This window comes from Nannospalax galili, unplaced genomic scaffold, assembly GCF_000622305.1.
Source record: "Nannospalax galili isolate Female #2095 unplaced genomic scaffold, S.galili_v1.0 scaffold43, whole genome shotgun sequence".
NCBI classification, from domain to species: domain Eukaryota; kingdom Metazoa; phylum Chordata; class Mammalia; order Rodentia; family Spalacidae; genus Nannospalax; species Nannospalax galili.
Genome location: NW_008353342.1, coordinates 8,350,262 through 8,361,793, shown reverse-complemented (window position 1 = coordinate 8,361,793; position 11,532 = coordinate 8,350,262).

Genomic DNA, 11,532 nt, shown 5'->3' with positions numbered 1-11,532 from the left:
TACTTTATGTGTATGAGTGTATTGCCTGCATGTAGGTAAGTGCACCCATGTCATGCAATGCCTGCAGAGGACAGAAGAGACTGTCAGATCCCCTGGAACTGGAATTATAGACAGTTGTTAGCTGCCATGTGGATGCTGGGATTTGAACCCGGGCCTTCTGCAAGAACAGTCAGTGTTCTTAACCATTGAGCCATCTCTCCAGCCCCTCAAAACTATTTTTATTGAGTTTTGTGCATTTCATATAATAAGTCTTAATGAAATTTGACCCCCTTCCCCATTCACGCTCTCCCAAATGCCCTCCAACTATATTTCATGCATTCTGTCATACATGTTAAGTCCTATCCCATCAGGCATTTGTTCCCAGATGCCCCTCAGTACAAGTTCATCCACTGGAGTCTAGTCAACCTATTTAGAGTCACTCCCTTAATGAAGATCTACTCTCCCTCATTCAGAAGTAATCAGTTGCCAGTAGTTCTTCAGTTAGGGTTGGGGCCTGCTGCCCATTTCCCTCATTCTATGCTGGGGTTTTGTCTATTGAGTTGGTGTGGGTCTTGTGCACGCTGTCACCATTGTCGTCATTGTGGAAGGTAGGGTGGAAAGATTGTAAGAGACAGGGTTGGTGCCTGAACCTAAGGAAACAGAAGCTTTCAGGCCACTAGGAACTTGCTCATACAAATTAGCATATACATTTGCCAATACATGAGCCAAAGTCATATTACTATTATACATGTTGGTGTTAATATAACTTTATTACATTTCCTTGGATTATCTAGGATACATTGATGATACCTTTATTATCCACATGCCTATGCTATGTGAGATAATGTATCAGCTTATATTTCACTAAGAGCTCTGTGTTAGTTACTTTTCTGTTTCAGTGATAAAACACCATGACCAAGGAAACTTATAGAAGGAAGAATGTACTTGACTTACAGTTCCAGAGAGATACGAGTCCCTCATGGCAGGAGAGGTACAGAAGGAGGCATCCAGAGCAGAAAGCTAAGAGCTCACATCTTCAAGAGCACACAGCAAGCAGAAAGAGCAAACTGGAAGTGGGGTAAGGATAGGAAATCCCAAAACCCACTCCCAGTGACATACTTCCTCCAGGAAGGCCACAAATCCTAAACCTCCCAAAGAGCACAGCAACTGGGGATAAAATGATCAGATACCTTGAACCCATGGGGGTCATTTCTCCTTCAAACAAACAACCACAAGCACTAGTTGTAATAATCTCCGTGACTTGAGAAGCATTTGCTTCAATCAACAATCAAGAATGACTACAGAGATGTCCTCCATCATACCACACACTAGAAGAACTAGCATATATAAAAACAGACCAAGAAAGGAAGGAATTGGACCCCTAAAGTCTAATACTTCAAAGTCATCTTCACAATCTTTCTGATTTTCTCTTAAAAAGGCATTAGTAAAATTACTGCATGATTGTCAATTTATAGTTTAGCATCTGTGACTTTTCGGCTCACTCATTTCAAAGAGGATTTCAAGGTGCATCATTTCCTATTATAGAAGAACTCCATTGTCATGACCATACTGTAATAGTTGATATTAACTCCTTAGTTTTTATATTATTCAACTTATCGTCATAATGAAATGATCTCATTTAAGCACTAGCAATGCTCAGGAATTAAAAACAGACTGTACAACTAGCTATCATTTTAGTTTTAACTGTTTTTCATCAAAATGTGTTTTATATAAAGACAAGTTATTGTGAAAATAATGGCCATCAATGATATTAAGTCAAACACACACAGATTGTGAATCCTTAAGCGTTGATTCATATTTAATCACTGTATTAGAGTGAAAACCTAATAAATTATACCTACTGGGGGTAGATAATTATGTAGTTCTACCAATAGAATTACATATCCAAATGTTTACTTCATGAGAAGTCGTTCTACACTGATGGACCTAATAACAGAATGTGTTCTCGGAGCTCAAATCAGTAGCCCTCACATCCCCCTAACCAGGCCTGTATTGTGTTCAATGCTCTGAAATTTGTGGGCCAAAACACAGCTCTATATCCATATGTTCTAGATAGTTCCACTAAAATATTTTACAATCTGGTCATTAGCTAAACTATAATTCATACTGTTAAACTAATTAAGCATTCAATTTTTTAATTTAAAGGGAACAGAGATTCACCATAATGTAATTCCACAATTAAACACATCCATAACCTGTTACTATTTCCTTAATGATACATGCATTTTTATTTTATTAAAATTAAGTTATCCCCATACAATTTCCTCTCTTTATTAAAATTTAATTTTCATATTATTTTTTAAGAATTTCATACATGTATACTGTATTTACATCATTTTCATCCCCTCTCCTCAAATTTTTCCCATATCCCCTCACTCCCTCTCAGTTTATCTTCCCCTCTTATCTCTTATGAAGAAATATGAAGCTAATAAAAATGAAAATTCTTGAGAATATAAATAAACAAAATTTGCTTCTATTATTGCAACAATGTAGTTGTATATTTACCTAGTACTATTCCAATGTATATTTACCTAGTATTATTCCAATGTATATTTACCTAGTACTATTACAATGTATATTGACCTAATACTATTGCAATGTATATTTACCTAGTACTATTTTGTTTTCTCATAATATTCCATGTTCCAGTTAATTAGTAATCATCTTATGTCTTTTGAACAATTAGTACAGATTATTTTCAAACAATAGTTAAACATGATAAAAACATCAACTGTATTAATTTCAGTAGTGTTGGTCATTGGCTTTACCAATTTCCTATACTCTTTAATTATGCCTACTACACAAGCATAAATAAATTTCTGTATAGCTTTCCATTGTGGGCTGAGTCTGTAATTACTGGATTCAGATATAAATGTATCTTGCCCATTTCTTACCTCAAGGCATTCCTATGACACTGATTTCTGACACTAATTATTATATAAACTACCAACCTGCTTATCTTACACATAGTCATAGCAGTTTGAGTCGCAGCTTCAGAAGCCATAGAGTGGTGCATTGCTAGTTCTAAAATCAATCAGCCCAACAACTGACTTAACTACATTTACTATTCTAAGTCCACTAAATATTCTTCTTTAATACAAACATATATTTGCATCATTAATAAGCCTTTGTTGACATGATAATGTCTACTCACACACCAAAGCCATGCTTGCTATACAGCTCCAAGACCCTGGCCACTCACATAGGCCAGCTCGGCTTTAATTCCAAGATCTAGCCTGCATAAATGATTTCACTTCAACACAATTACACTTCTATTCCTTGGTCTTATGAATTCATTAAAAATATATCAATTATTATGTGATATTATTTAAGAGAGGGCATTTTGAGATCATTTTATTTCTATTATTCAAAAATTCTTACATTACAGAATAATCCTAGTTATTGTTTTTCAGTATTTTTCTTAAAAATATTCTCCTGAGCTTTCTAATATCGTCTTGTTCCTACACATGAATTAAGAGGATAGTTAACCCACTTAACCATGAGAGGTTCCTGTCTTTAATATTCTAGATAATTATCCTTATGTGTCTCAATTACCTGAACTAACCAAAACATAACAGAAGGAAAATCAGAACACAAAATACAAGCTTTCTTAATCAAGACTGATTTATACTTTGTCACGGAGCAGTGACCACAAACCAAGCCTGATGGGACTGGGGACCCCGACAGATAGAAATCAGGACGCAGGGAATGCAGAGGTCTATGTGCCAGTGCATGTTTATTGTGAACTAAAGCAAGCTTATATCAGATCTGGAGTAACCAAGGAATAACTAAGGATACATCACTAAACAGAAAGTAACCAAGGAATAACCAAAGATACATTATGTTACCACCAAGCTTAGCAACTACTATAATTCATTATTTCTATATAGAAACCAAGCTAAGGGTGCTGAGAAACTCCGGTGCCCATAAACTGAAACAACTTTTTAGTTATGTTTCCAAGACTGCCAATTAATCAGGGAAGCAGAGCCTGTCAACTCGGACCACAGAAGCAGAGAGCAGGGAAACTCCCAGGGTGGACGCATTCTTTCTCCAATGCTTAAGTCAAGGCAAGCTGCCACAGCCTAATGCACCAATGGCGTTGCCCATAATAATAGCTCCCAACAATACTTACTAATGTAATGGCCCTAAATGGAGTCCCCAAATTGTAAGAGCCAAAGTAACTTCATTTTCTTCATTTGTGTAAAGCAGCCGCTTTAAACTTCAAAATCTAGAAAAGCGGCCAGCTTCAAGGTCAAGTCTGAACTTAGTTGAGTGCTTTCTTAGTTGAGTGCTGACCTTGGTCACCTCCCAGACACTGTAGCTGTGCTTCTTGCCTAGCCAAGAAGCCTATATAACAACAATAATCAGAAAGTTCCTTACTGTCAAGGTCTTTATACATCTGTTTTGGCTTAGGCAGTTTGCTTATCTGCTAACTTGGGCTGTCCTGACCCCACTCAGGACCACCTAGCAATACTCATGCGTGATGAAATTCTTATGGTATTTTATAGTATAAACTAGTTTCACCCTCCCGTCAGGGCCGTGAGTCCTGAATCTGACTAAGGAACCATGGATGGCTATAGTTCTAATAAATTTGACCAATTACAATTTGAACTGGGTCTGGTAGTCTTTTCCTGGTGGTTTCAAACTCTGTAACACTAATGTGGCACTATCCCTGGGGAGACAGGGATAAACGCCTATTCACTCCAGGTAGGAAATGGATGACACACCAAATTAAGGATACCATTAAAGTCCAATTTGGTGAACCAATGAGTTTTGCAGAGGTTACATACAGGAGCAGAATGGCTCAAAGACAGCTGTATCACCCAAAGTCCACACCACTGTGGGTGACAACTCACAAAAGCAGGAAACCGGGTGCCCACTGCACAACTTGCAGACAGCTTAACAGTTTAGAGAGTGTCCTTTCCAGGTAGCATCTGCTCCTTCCAGGCAGCTGGCTGGTTTGATAGTGTCTCTCAGCTGTCTTTTCCATTTAGATATGCTTGCAGAAGGTGAGGCCCAGAGAATCTGATCGGTTTCAGAGACTTACTGAAGTTATTGCTTACTTCTTGAGCTTAAGGAGCTTGCTTGCAGGACAGGTTTTTTTGTTTCATTCTGTTTTTTGAGACAGGGTCTCCCTGTAACCCCAGCTGGTCTGGAACTCACTGTGTAGACCAGGCTGACCTCCATCTCACAGAGGTCTGCCGGCTTCTGCCTCCTAAGTGCTAGAATTAAAGGTTTGCACCACCCACCACCACAACCCTGCCTAGGATAGATAGTTTTATCTCAAAGAAAATTGCTACTACACAACATTATTTCATACTTTTTTCCAACCTCATAATACTTCAAATGCCTTTCATCATTTCCAATGGAATTTATGTGTTAACAGTCTTTAGAGCAACAAGATTTCCCAGATTATATGTAATTATTGTATCAGCTTTGTTATTAAGTTTAGAACATCTACTCAAATTACACTTAACATCTAACAGCCATTTTGTTTTTGAAGCCATTGCCTTATACCGTGTTTTTATATGCAGTGACTATTTCTACATGTTTCTATTTACTGATGAGGGCATTATTCTCTGAATATTAATTTAGTACAACTAATTTTCAATTAGGTGGATAAATCCCAGTAAGACAAAAGTTTTGAAAAATTCCCAAGCAATCCTCCTGGCACCTATTGAATGTTGATGACCTCAAATAAATGAATAGTTGGAAAAATAAGTAATATAAGAATGTGGATTTGACCCTAATAGGATCAGCACAAGTTCCAATTTCTGTAACTTTACTTCTAGTTTTTATTGCATTTTTAAAACTTGATTTATATATTTCTCTTCTACTTCCCCTTCCCAGGGCCCAAATAAATTGATTCAAAAATAATTATAAATACTCTCTGTGAGTTCAAGGCCAGCCTGGTCTACATAGTGAGTTCCAAGACAGCTGGGGCTACAGGGAGACCCTGTCTCAAAAAGACCCAAAAAAATAATTATGAATACAACACTAACCCTAACTATAATTCTTGCACTATGTTTACTTTATCAGTCAATTGAAAAAAGATTACTACCATGGTTGTTTCTCTTATTCAGGATGAATCACCTAAACTTCATCAATAAACAGTCTTAGAAATAAGCACATCATTAAGAGTAGAAAAAAACAAGAAATCATTGATGATTCTTTAAGCAAATCTATGAATATGATGAGAGAAATGATATCTTATTATGTCCATGACTTTATCAATGCTGCTTTTTCTCAAAATAAAGAAAAATTAGGCACAAAAATACAGGATTGTATTTAATATTATAAACAAACTTGGAACTCCCCACCAAGGACTCTAGTCACTCCACATGGCCTGAAGGTGCAGGTTGACTACCTGTGCGCCATGCCAACTCTTTCCATTTAGATCACTCTAAAGTCCCACAACTGCTTGTAGGGACTTCCACCACCTGGGTCCTTTTCCCTCCTTTTAGGACTAGCCAGATCTCAGTCTAATCCCTACCAGGGACACCTCCAACTGCTGGGACTTGGGAAGTTGTTTACTTCCTTAGTCTCATGAGCCTCCCTCCAGGATGGAATGCTTCAACTCAGAATAAAATGCTACACAGCAAATAGAAGAAGCATGTCGAAATTATTATGTACTCATTGTCTTCTTTCTTCTAAAGGCATTTTACATCTCACTACCTCAGTATTTTACTTTTAATTTCACTAAAGAAATGTGTTTCAACTTGTTTTATTGTGTTGCTTGAAATTTTACTAATAAAGTGATTTATTTAGTTGTTTCAAAATTCCTTTATTTTTCTGAATCATTAACACTCATACCAAGGTCACACAAAGCATATGAAGTCAAGTCTTTTCTTGTTCTAGTTTGTTTCTCCATTGCTGTGACAAAAAAGCTCTGACTAATACCAACTTGGGGAGGAAAGCATTTATTTGCCTTACATTTCCAGGGTCACAATTCATCACTCAAGGATCCCAAGGTGGGAACTTAGGGCAGGAACCTGGAAGCAGGAGCTGAAGCACAGGCCATGGAAGAACACTGCTTACTGATTTGCTCCCCTGGCCCATGCTCAGCCTGCTTTCTTATATAGTACAGAACAGGGGTAGCACCACCCATGGTGGTCTGGGCCCTCCCATATCACTCAATATCCCATATCCCATACTCCACAGACATGGCCACAGGCCAGGCCAATGGAGGAAATTCCCCAACTGAGGCGCCCTTTACCCAGGCATGTCAAGTCCACAGCTAAAGCTATCCAGCACACCTCTGTTACCAGACACTGAACTTGAGAGTAGGGCTGACATTTAGTAGCTCTGGTCTTCTGTTTACTGGAATGGTGCGGGAGGCCACTCCGCAGCGTGACTCAGTTCCAACCCATGGAAACTGCCACGAAGTACCTGGATTGGACGTGGATGAGGCAAGTGGCAAGAGAAATGGAGACAAGACAGGGTTCTGATCAAGTCTGATTTATTGCAGCACAAGCATGAGGTTAAATAGAGAGTAAGAACAAAGGATTACAGACTGAGAGTAATCATATCAGCCAGAACACAGGGGCCCTGACCCAGATGTACTCTAAGGGAGGAATCTTACTGATAACTAGAAAGGAGAACAAGGTTGTGGGCCAAGGTTGTGGGCCCTGGCTGTGAGCCAAGGTTGTGGGCCAAGGCTGTTGGCCCCGGCTGTGAGCCAAGGTTGTGGACTGAATGGAAAGGTCACCAACTTAGGTCTGTCAGCAGTTTTAAGAAATGGCTGAGCCTCAGGCTCCCAACAGGTCCCCCTTTTTTACTTTATAGAGTTTTAGGGATCGAAGGTTGCTAGACCCTTAGGGAACTGTGCCTGTCTCAGGTTGGAGTATCCTTCCCCAAGGGCTTACCTGTCATTGGATAAGGCAGTAGCATTAGACTACCCTCCTGTCTTAGGTTGCCATCAAGAGGGGATTCTCACGTACCCATCATTGACTGTCCAGTTCATCTCTTAAGGGAGATGGTTAGTAGTGCCATCATAGCAACGCGTCCCTATTAACTCTCGATCCATGAGATCAAGGCGATGATAATGGACCTGTATTGGTCTAGCCTGAAGAGCCTCTATCTGCTGCTTAATAAAGACCAAAAGCCTTTTTACTAACAGTGGCCCTAGTGTAAGAAGAAGCAGGAGGAGGAGGAGGGATGGAATCACGGAGGGAATCCAAGAAAGGAAAGGGGAATCCAGCCATCTAGAAGGGCTTTGATAAAAATGATGCAGTTTGTAACTGATGGTCTGCAGGGTCTGTATATTTTGTTTCACTAATCCCAATTCATTGACATAGAAACAGCATTCCTCCTGTAAGAAAAGGCAATTTCCTCGCTTTTCAGCAGTAATAAGATCAAGTGCTCTATGATTTTGAAGGGTAACTTGTGCCAAGGAAGTTAGTTGGCGTTGCAAGGACGCAAGGCTACTGGCTGTGGACTCTATAACCTGTTGCAATTGGGAATTAAATTCTTTTGTATGCAGTATATAGAGTATGTCCCAAGGCCCCCGCGGAAAGGCTGGCAGAAACAGTAAATCCTATCCCAATTGCAAAAGGGATGAACACTCCTCTCTTAATGCGTGGGCGGAGTAGCCAGGCGAACTCCTCTGGCAAATACATGGTTAGTTGGGGTACAATAGTAATTAATACACAGGGTCCTGGGGAGGAAATGGTGATCTGTTGATACAGGGATTCATTGCACCAGAAAGATGTAAGAGGGGGAGCATTAAGAGGTGAATTGACAGAGCGATTACTGTGACATACGAAAGAGGGGGAAATGTAGATAGCAGTGATATAGCAGAGGGAAATATTTTGAGCAGGATTATGAAGTAATGGAATTGACGGCATGGGGGGAGAAGGTACAGTGCCAGCGGCAATGATGCTGAGTGCAGAGGAATTATTAACAGGGACAGCGGCTAGTAAGGGCCGAACCAAGGAGGCACATAACAAACACAATGAAGCATTGATATTAGAAAGGTTCAGCAACTGTAAAGCAAAATTTAGATAATTGGGCCAAAGGGCAAGATTAAGGGTAGAGTTCGACTGTATGGCAGAATGAAGCTTAGTCTCACTCAATAACCTGTCTCACTTGTTTATCAATGGTAGCAGGGACCAGCTGGCAGAAAATAGATAAAGACCCCACCGGGAGTGAGGAGAACCCATTATTAAAAATTTTTCCTCGAACTCCATTCTGCCACCTGACATCCCAAGGGTCATCTATACGAATTGTGAATTGACCATCATCATAACTCAATATGCCATTTTTGTTAAAAGCATCATGAAGGTGGCAACCCCAATACCTACATCCGCCATATATGGTACTATCTGTGAGACAACTGCCTCTATTATCATAAGTGAAACATATATAAGGTCTCGATTTAGAGGATAAAATAGACGGGGTGATTGGGATGACGATGGTTGTTTGACAACCCTTCACTGGGCAGCGGGCAGTGCCAATCGTTTGAATGTTGTCATCAGAGTATGTGTTTCCCTCTTTAACCTGGAATTCCCACTGCAACACCGTCTGCGACCAAACAGGACCAATCTGGAGGAGCAGGATGCAACAAGCAGAGGCCATTGTGGTTTGGCTGGGCTGCAAAAGAGAACAGAAAGAAAAGAAAAATGTTTCTCAGGGAGCCTCATTCTCCGTGGAACATTGGTTAACATCTATCTGCTTTACTAAGCATTGAGGCAACCAGCGGGCTGCATCATGTTGCTGTGAATAAATGCAGACAGACCCTCTGCCCCATATTAACACTGGATCTGGACCATGCCACAAATTGTCCAGGGGGTCCTTCCATTTGACCATGGCATAATGTCTTTTTTATTCTGGGTGCCAGAAGCAATCTGCAGCCAACTTACCAAGAGCATCTAAATTTAAAAAATTTAAAATAAAGAGTACATGATTTAATAAATTCCTGGGGGATCCCCTGATGGGATACCATTCCCCCTTTTTTACTTTATTTAACGTATTTTTTATAAGTAAATGAGCTCATTCAACTATGCCTTGGCCCTGTGGGTTATAAGGAATTCCTGTTGTATGTTTTATCTGCAAAGTGTTGCAGAAATTTTGAAAAGCCTGAGCTACATATCCAGGGCCATTATCTGTTTTAATATGTTTTAGGGTACCCATTATGGAAAAGCAGTGGAGCAAATGAGCAATAACACGTTTAGTAGCTTCCCCTGTTTGTAATGAAGCGCAGAGAAGTCCACTGAAAGTATCAATACAAACATGAATATATTTAAATTTACCAAAATCTTTATAATGAGATACATCCATTTGCCAAAGCATGTTAGGGAAAAGTCCTCTAGGATTGACTCCTAGATGGGGAACAGGAAGGAAAGTGACACAAGTCTTACACTTTTTAACTATTTGTCCAGCTTGTTCTCTGGTGAGTTTGAACATCAATTGTAAGGAAGCCACATTAAGATGATGCAACTCATGAGCCTGTTGAGCTTGAGCAATGTTAGAAGGAGTAGCAATAGCAACAAGTTTGGTGGCTGCATCGGTGACCTGATTGCTGGTCATTAAAGGCCCCAGAAGATTGGAGTGTGCTCAAATGTGTCCTAAAAAGAATGGGGCTGTCCTCTGGCAAATGAGGTGCTGACACTGGCGAAAAAGATCTGCAGCTTCAGAAATATGCCCAATTATAGGAACAGTTTCTAAAAGAGGTACAGCACGAGCTATATATGAACTGTCAGTGTATATATTAAGAGATGTATCAGGGAACATAGAGAAGACTGATATGATGGCAGACAGTTCCACTAGTTGTGCAGAGGTTTTGTTAGTTTGGAATTGCACAACCTGATCATTCCAAGTATAAGCTGCCATGCCACTGGAGGAACCATCCGTTAAAACTAACAAGGCAGTAGGTAAAGGTTGATGGCTAGTAATGTGTGGAAAAATGAAGGTATGCAAATTACAAAATTGAATGAGCTTGTCAGGTGGGTAATGGTTATCTAAAACCCCCGAAAAATTAGCACAAGCTATTAGCCAAGTTTCCGAATTCTGAAGTAGCCAGTTAATATGATCCTTGGTATAAAGCTGTACAATATGAAGAGGTTCCACACCAAAATATTTACAACTGTGATCCCAACCAATAATCATTAAGTCAGCTACTGCATAATAATATGGAAGCAATACCCTTTTGGGGGAGGCAGGTAAATGTACCCACATAATAGGATGATCAGGCTCCTTCCAAAGAGAACCCGTAGGTGATAGTTGAGTATTAAAAATCATGAGCCATAAAGGCTTGCAATAATCTATATTGGTAACAAACTGATTAGTAATTGCTTCCTCAACTCTATGTATGGCGACTCTGGCCTCTGGGTGAGGTTGGATTTGCATCCCCTTTAAGGATGTCAAAGAGGGGCTTTAAGTCCCCAGGTGTCAACTTTACATAAGGACACAGCCAATTAATATCACCTAATAGTTTTTGGAAATCATTTAAGGTTTGTAGTTTATCAAGTCTAAGGATAGCTTTTTGATTAGTTATTTTCTGCCCATTAATTCAAAAACCCAAATAAGAGTTGG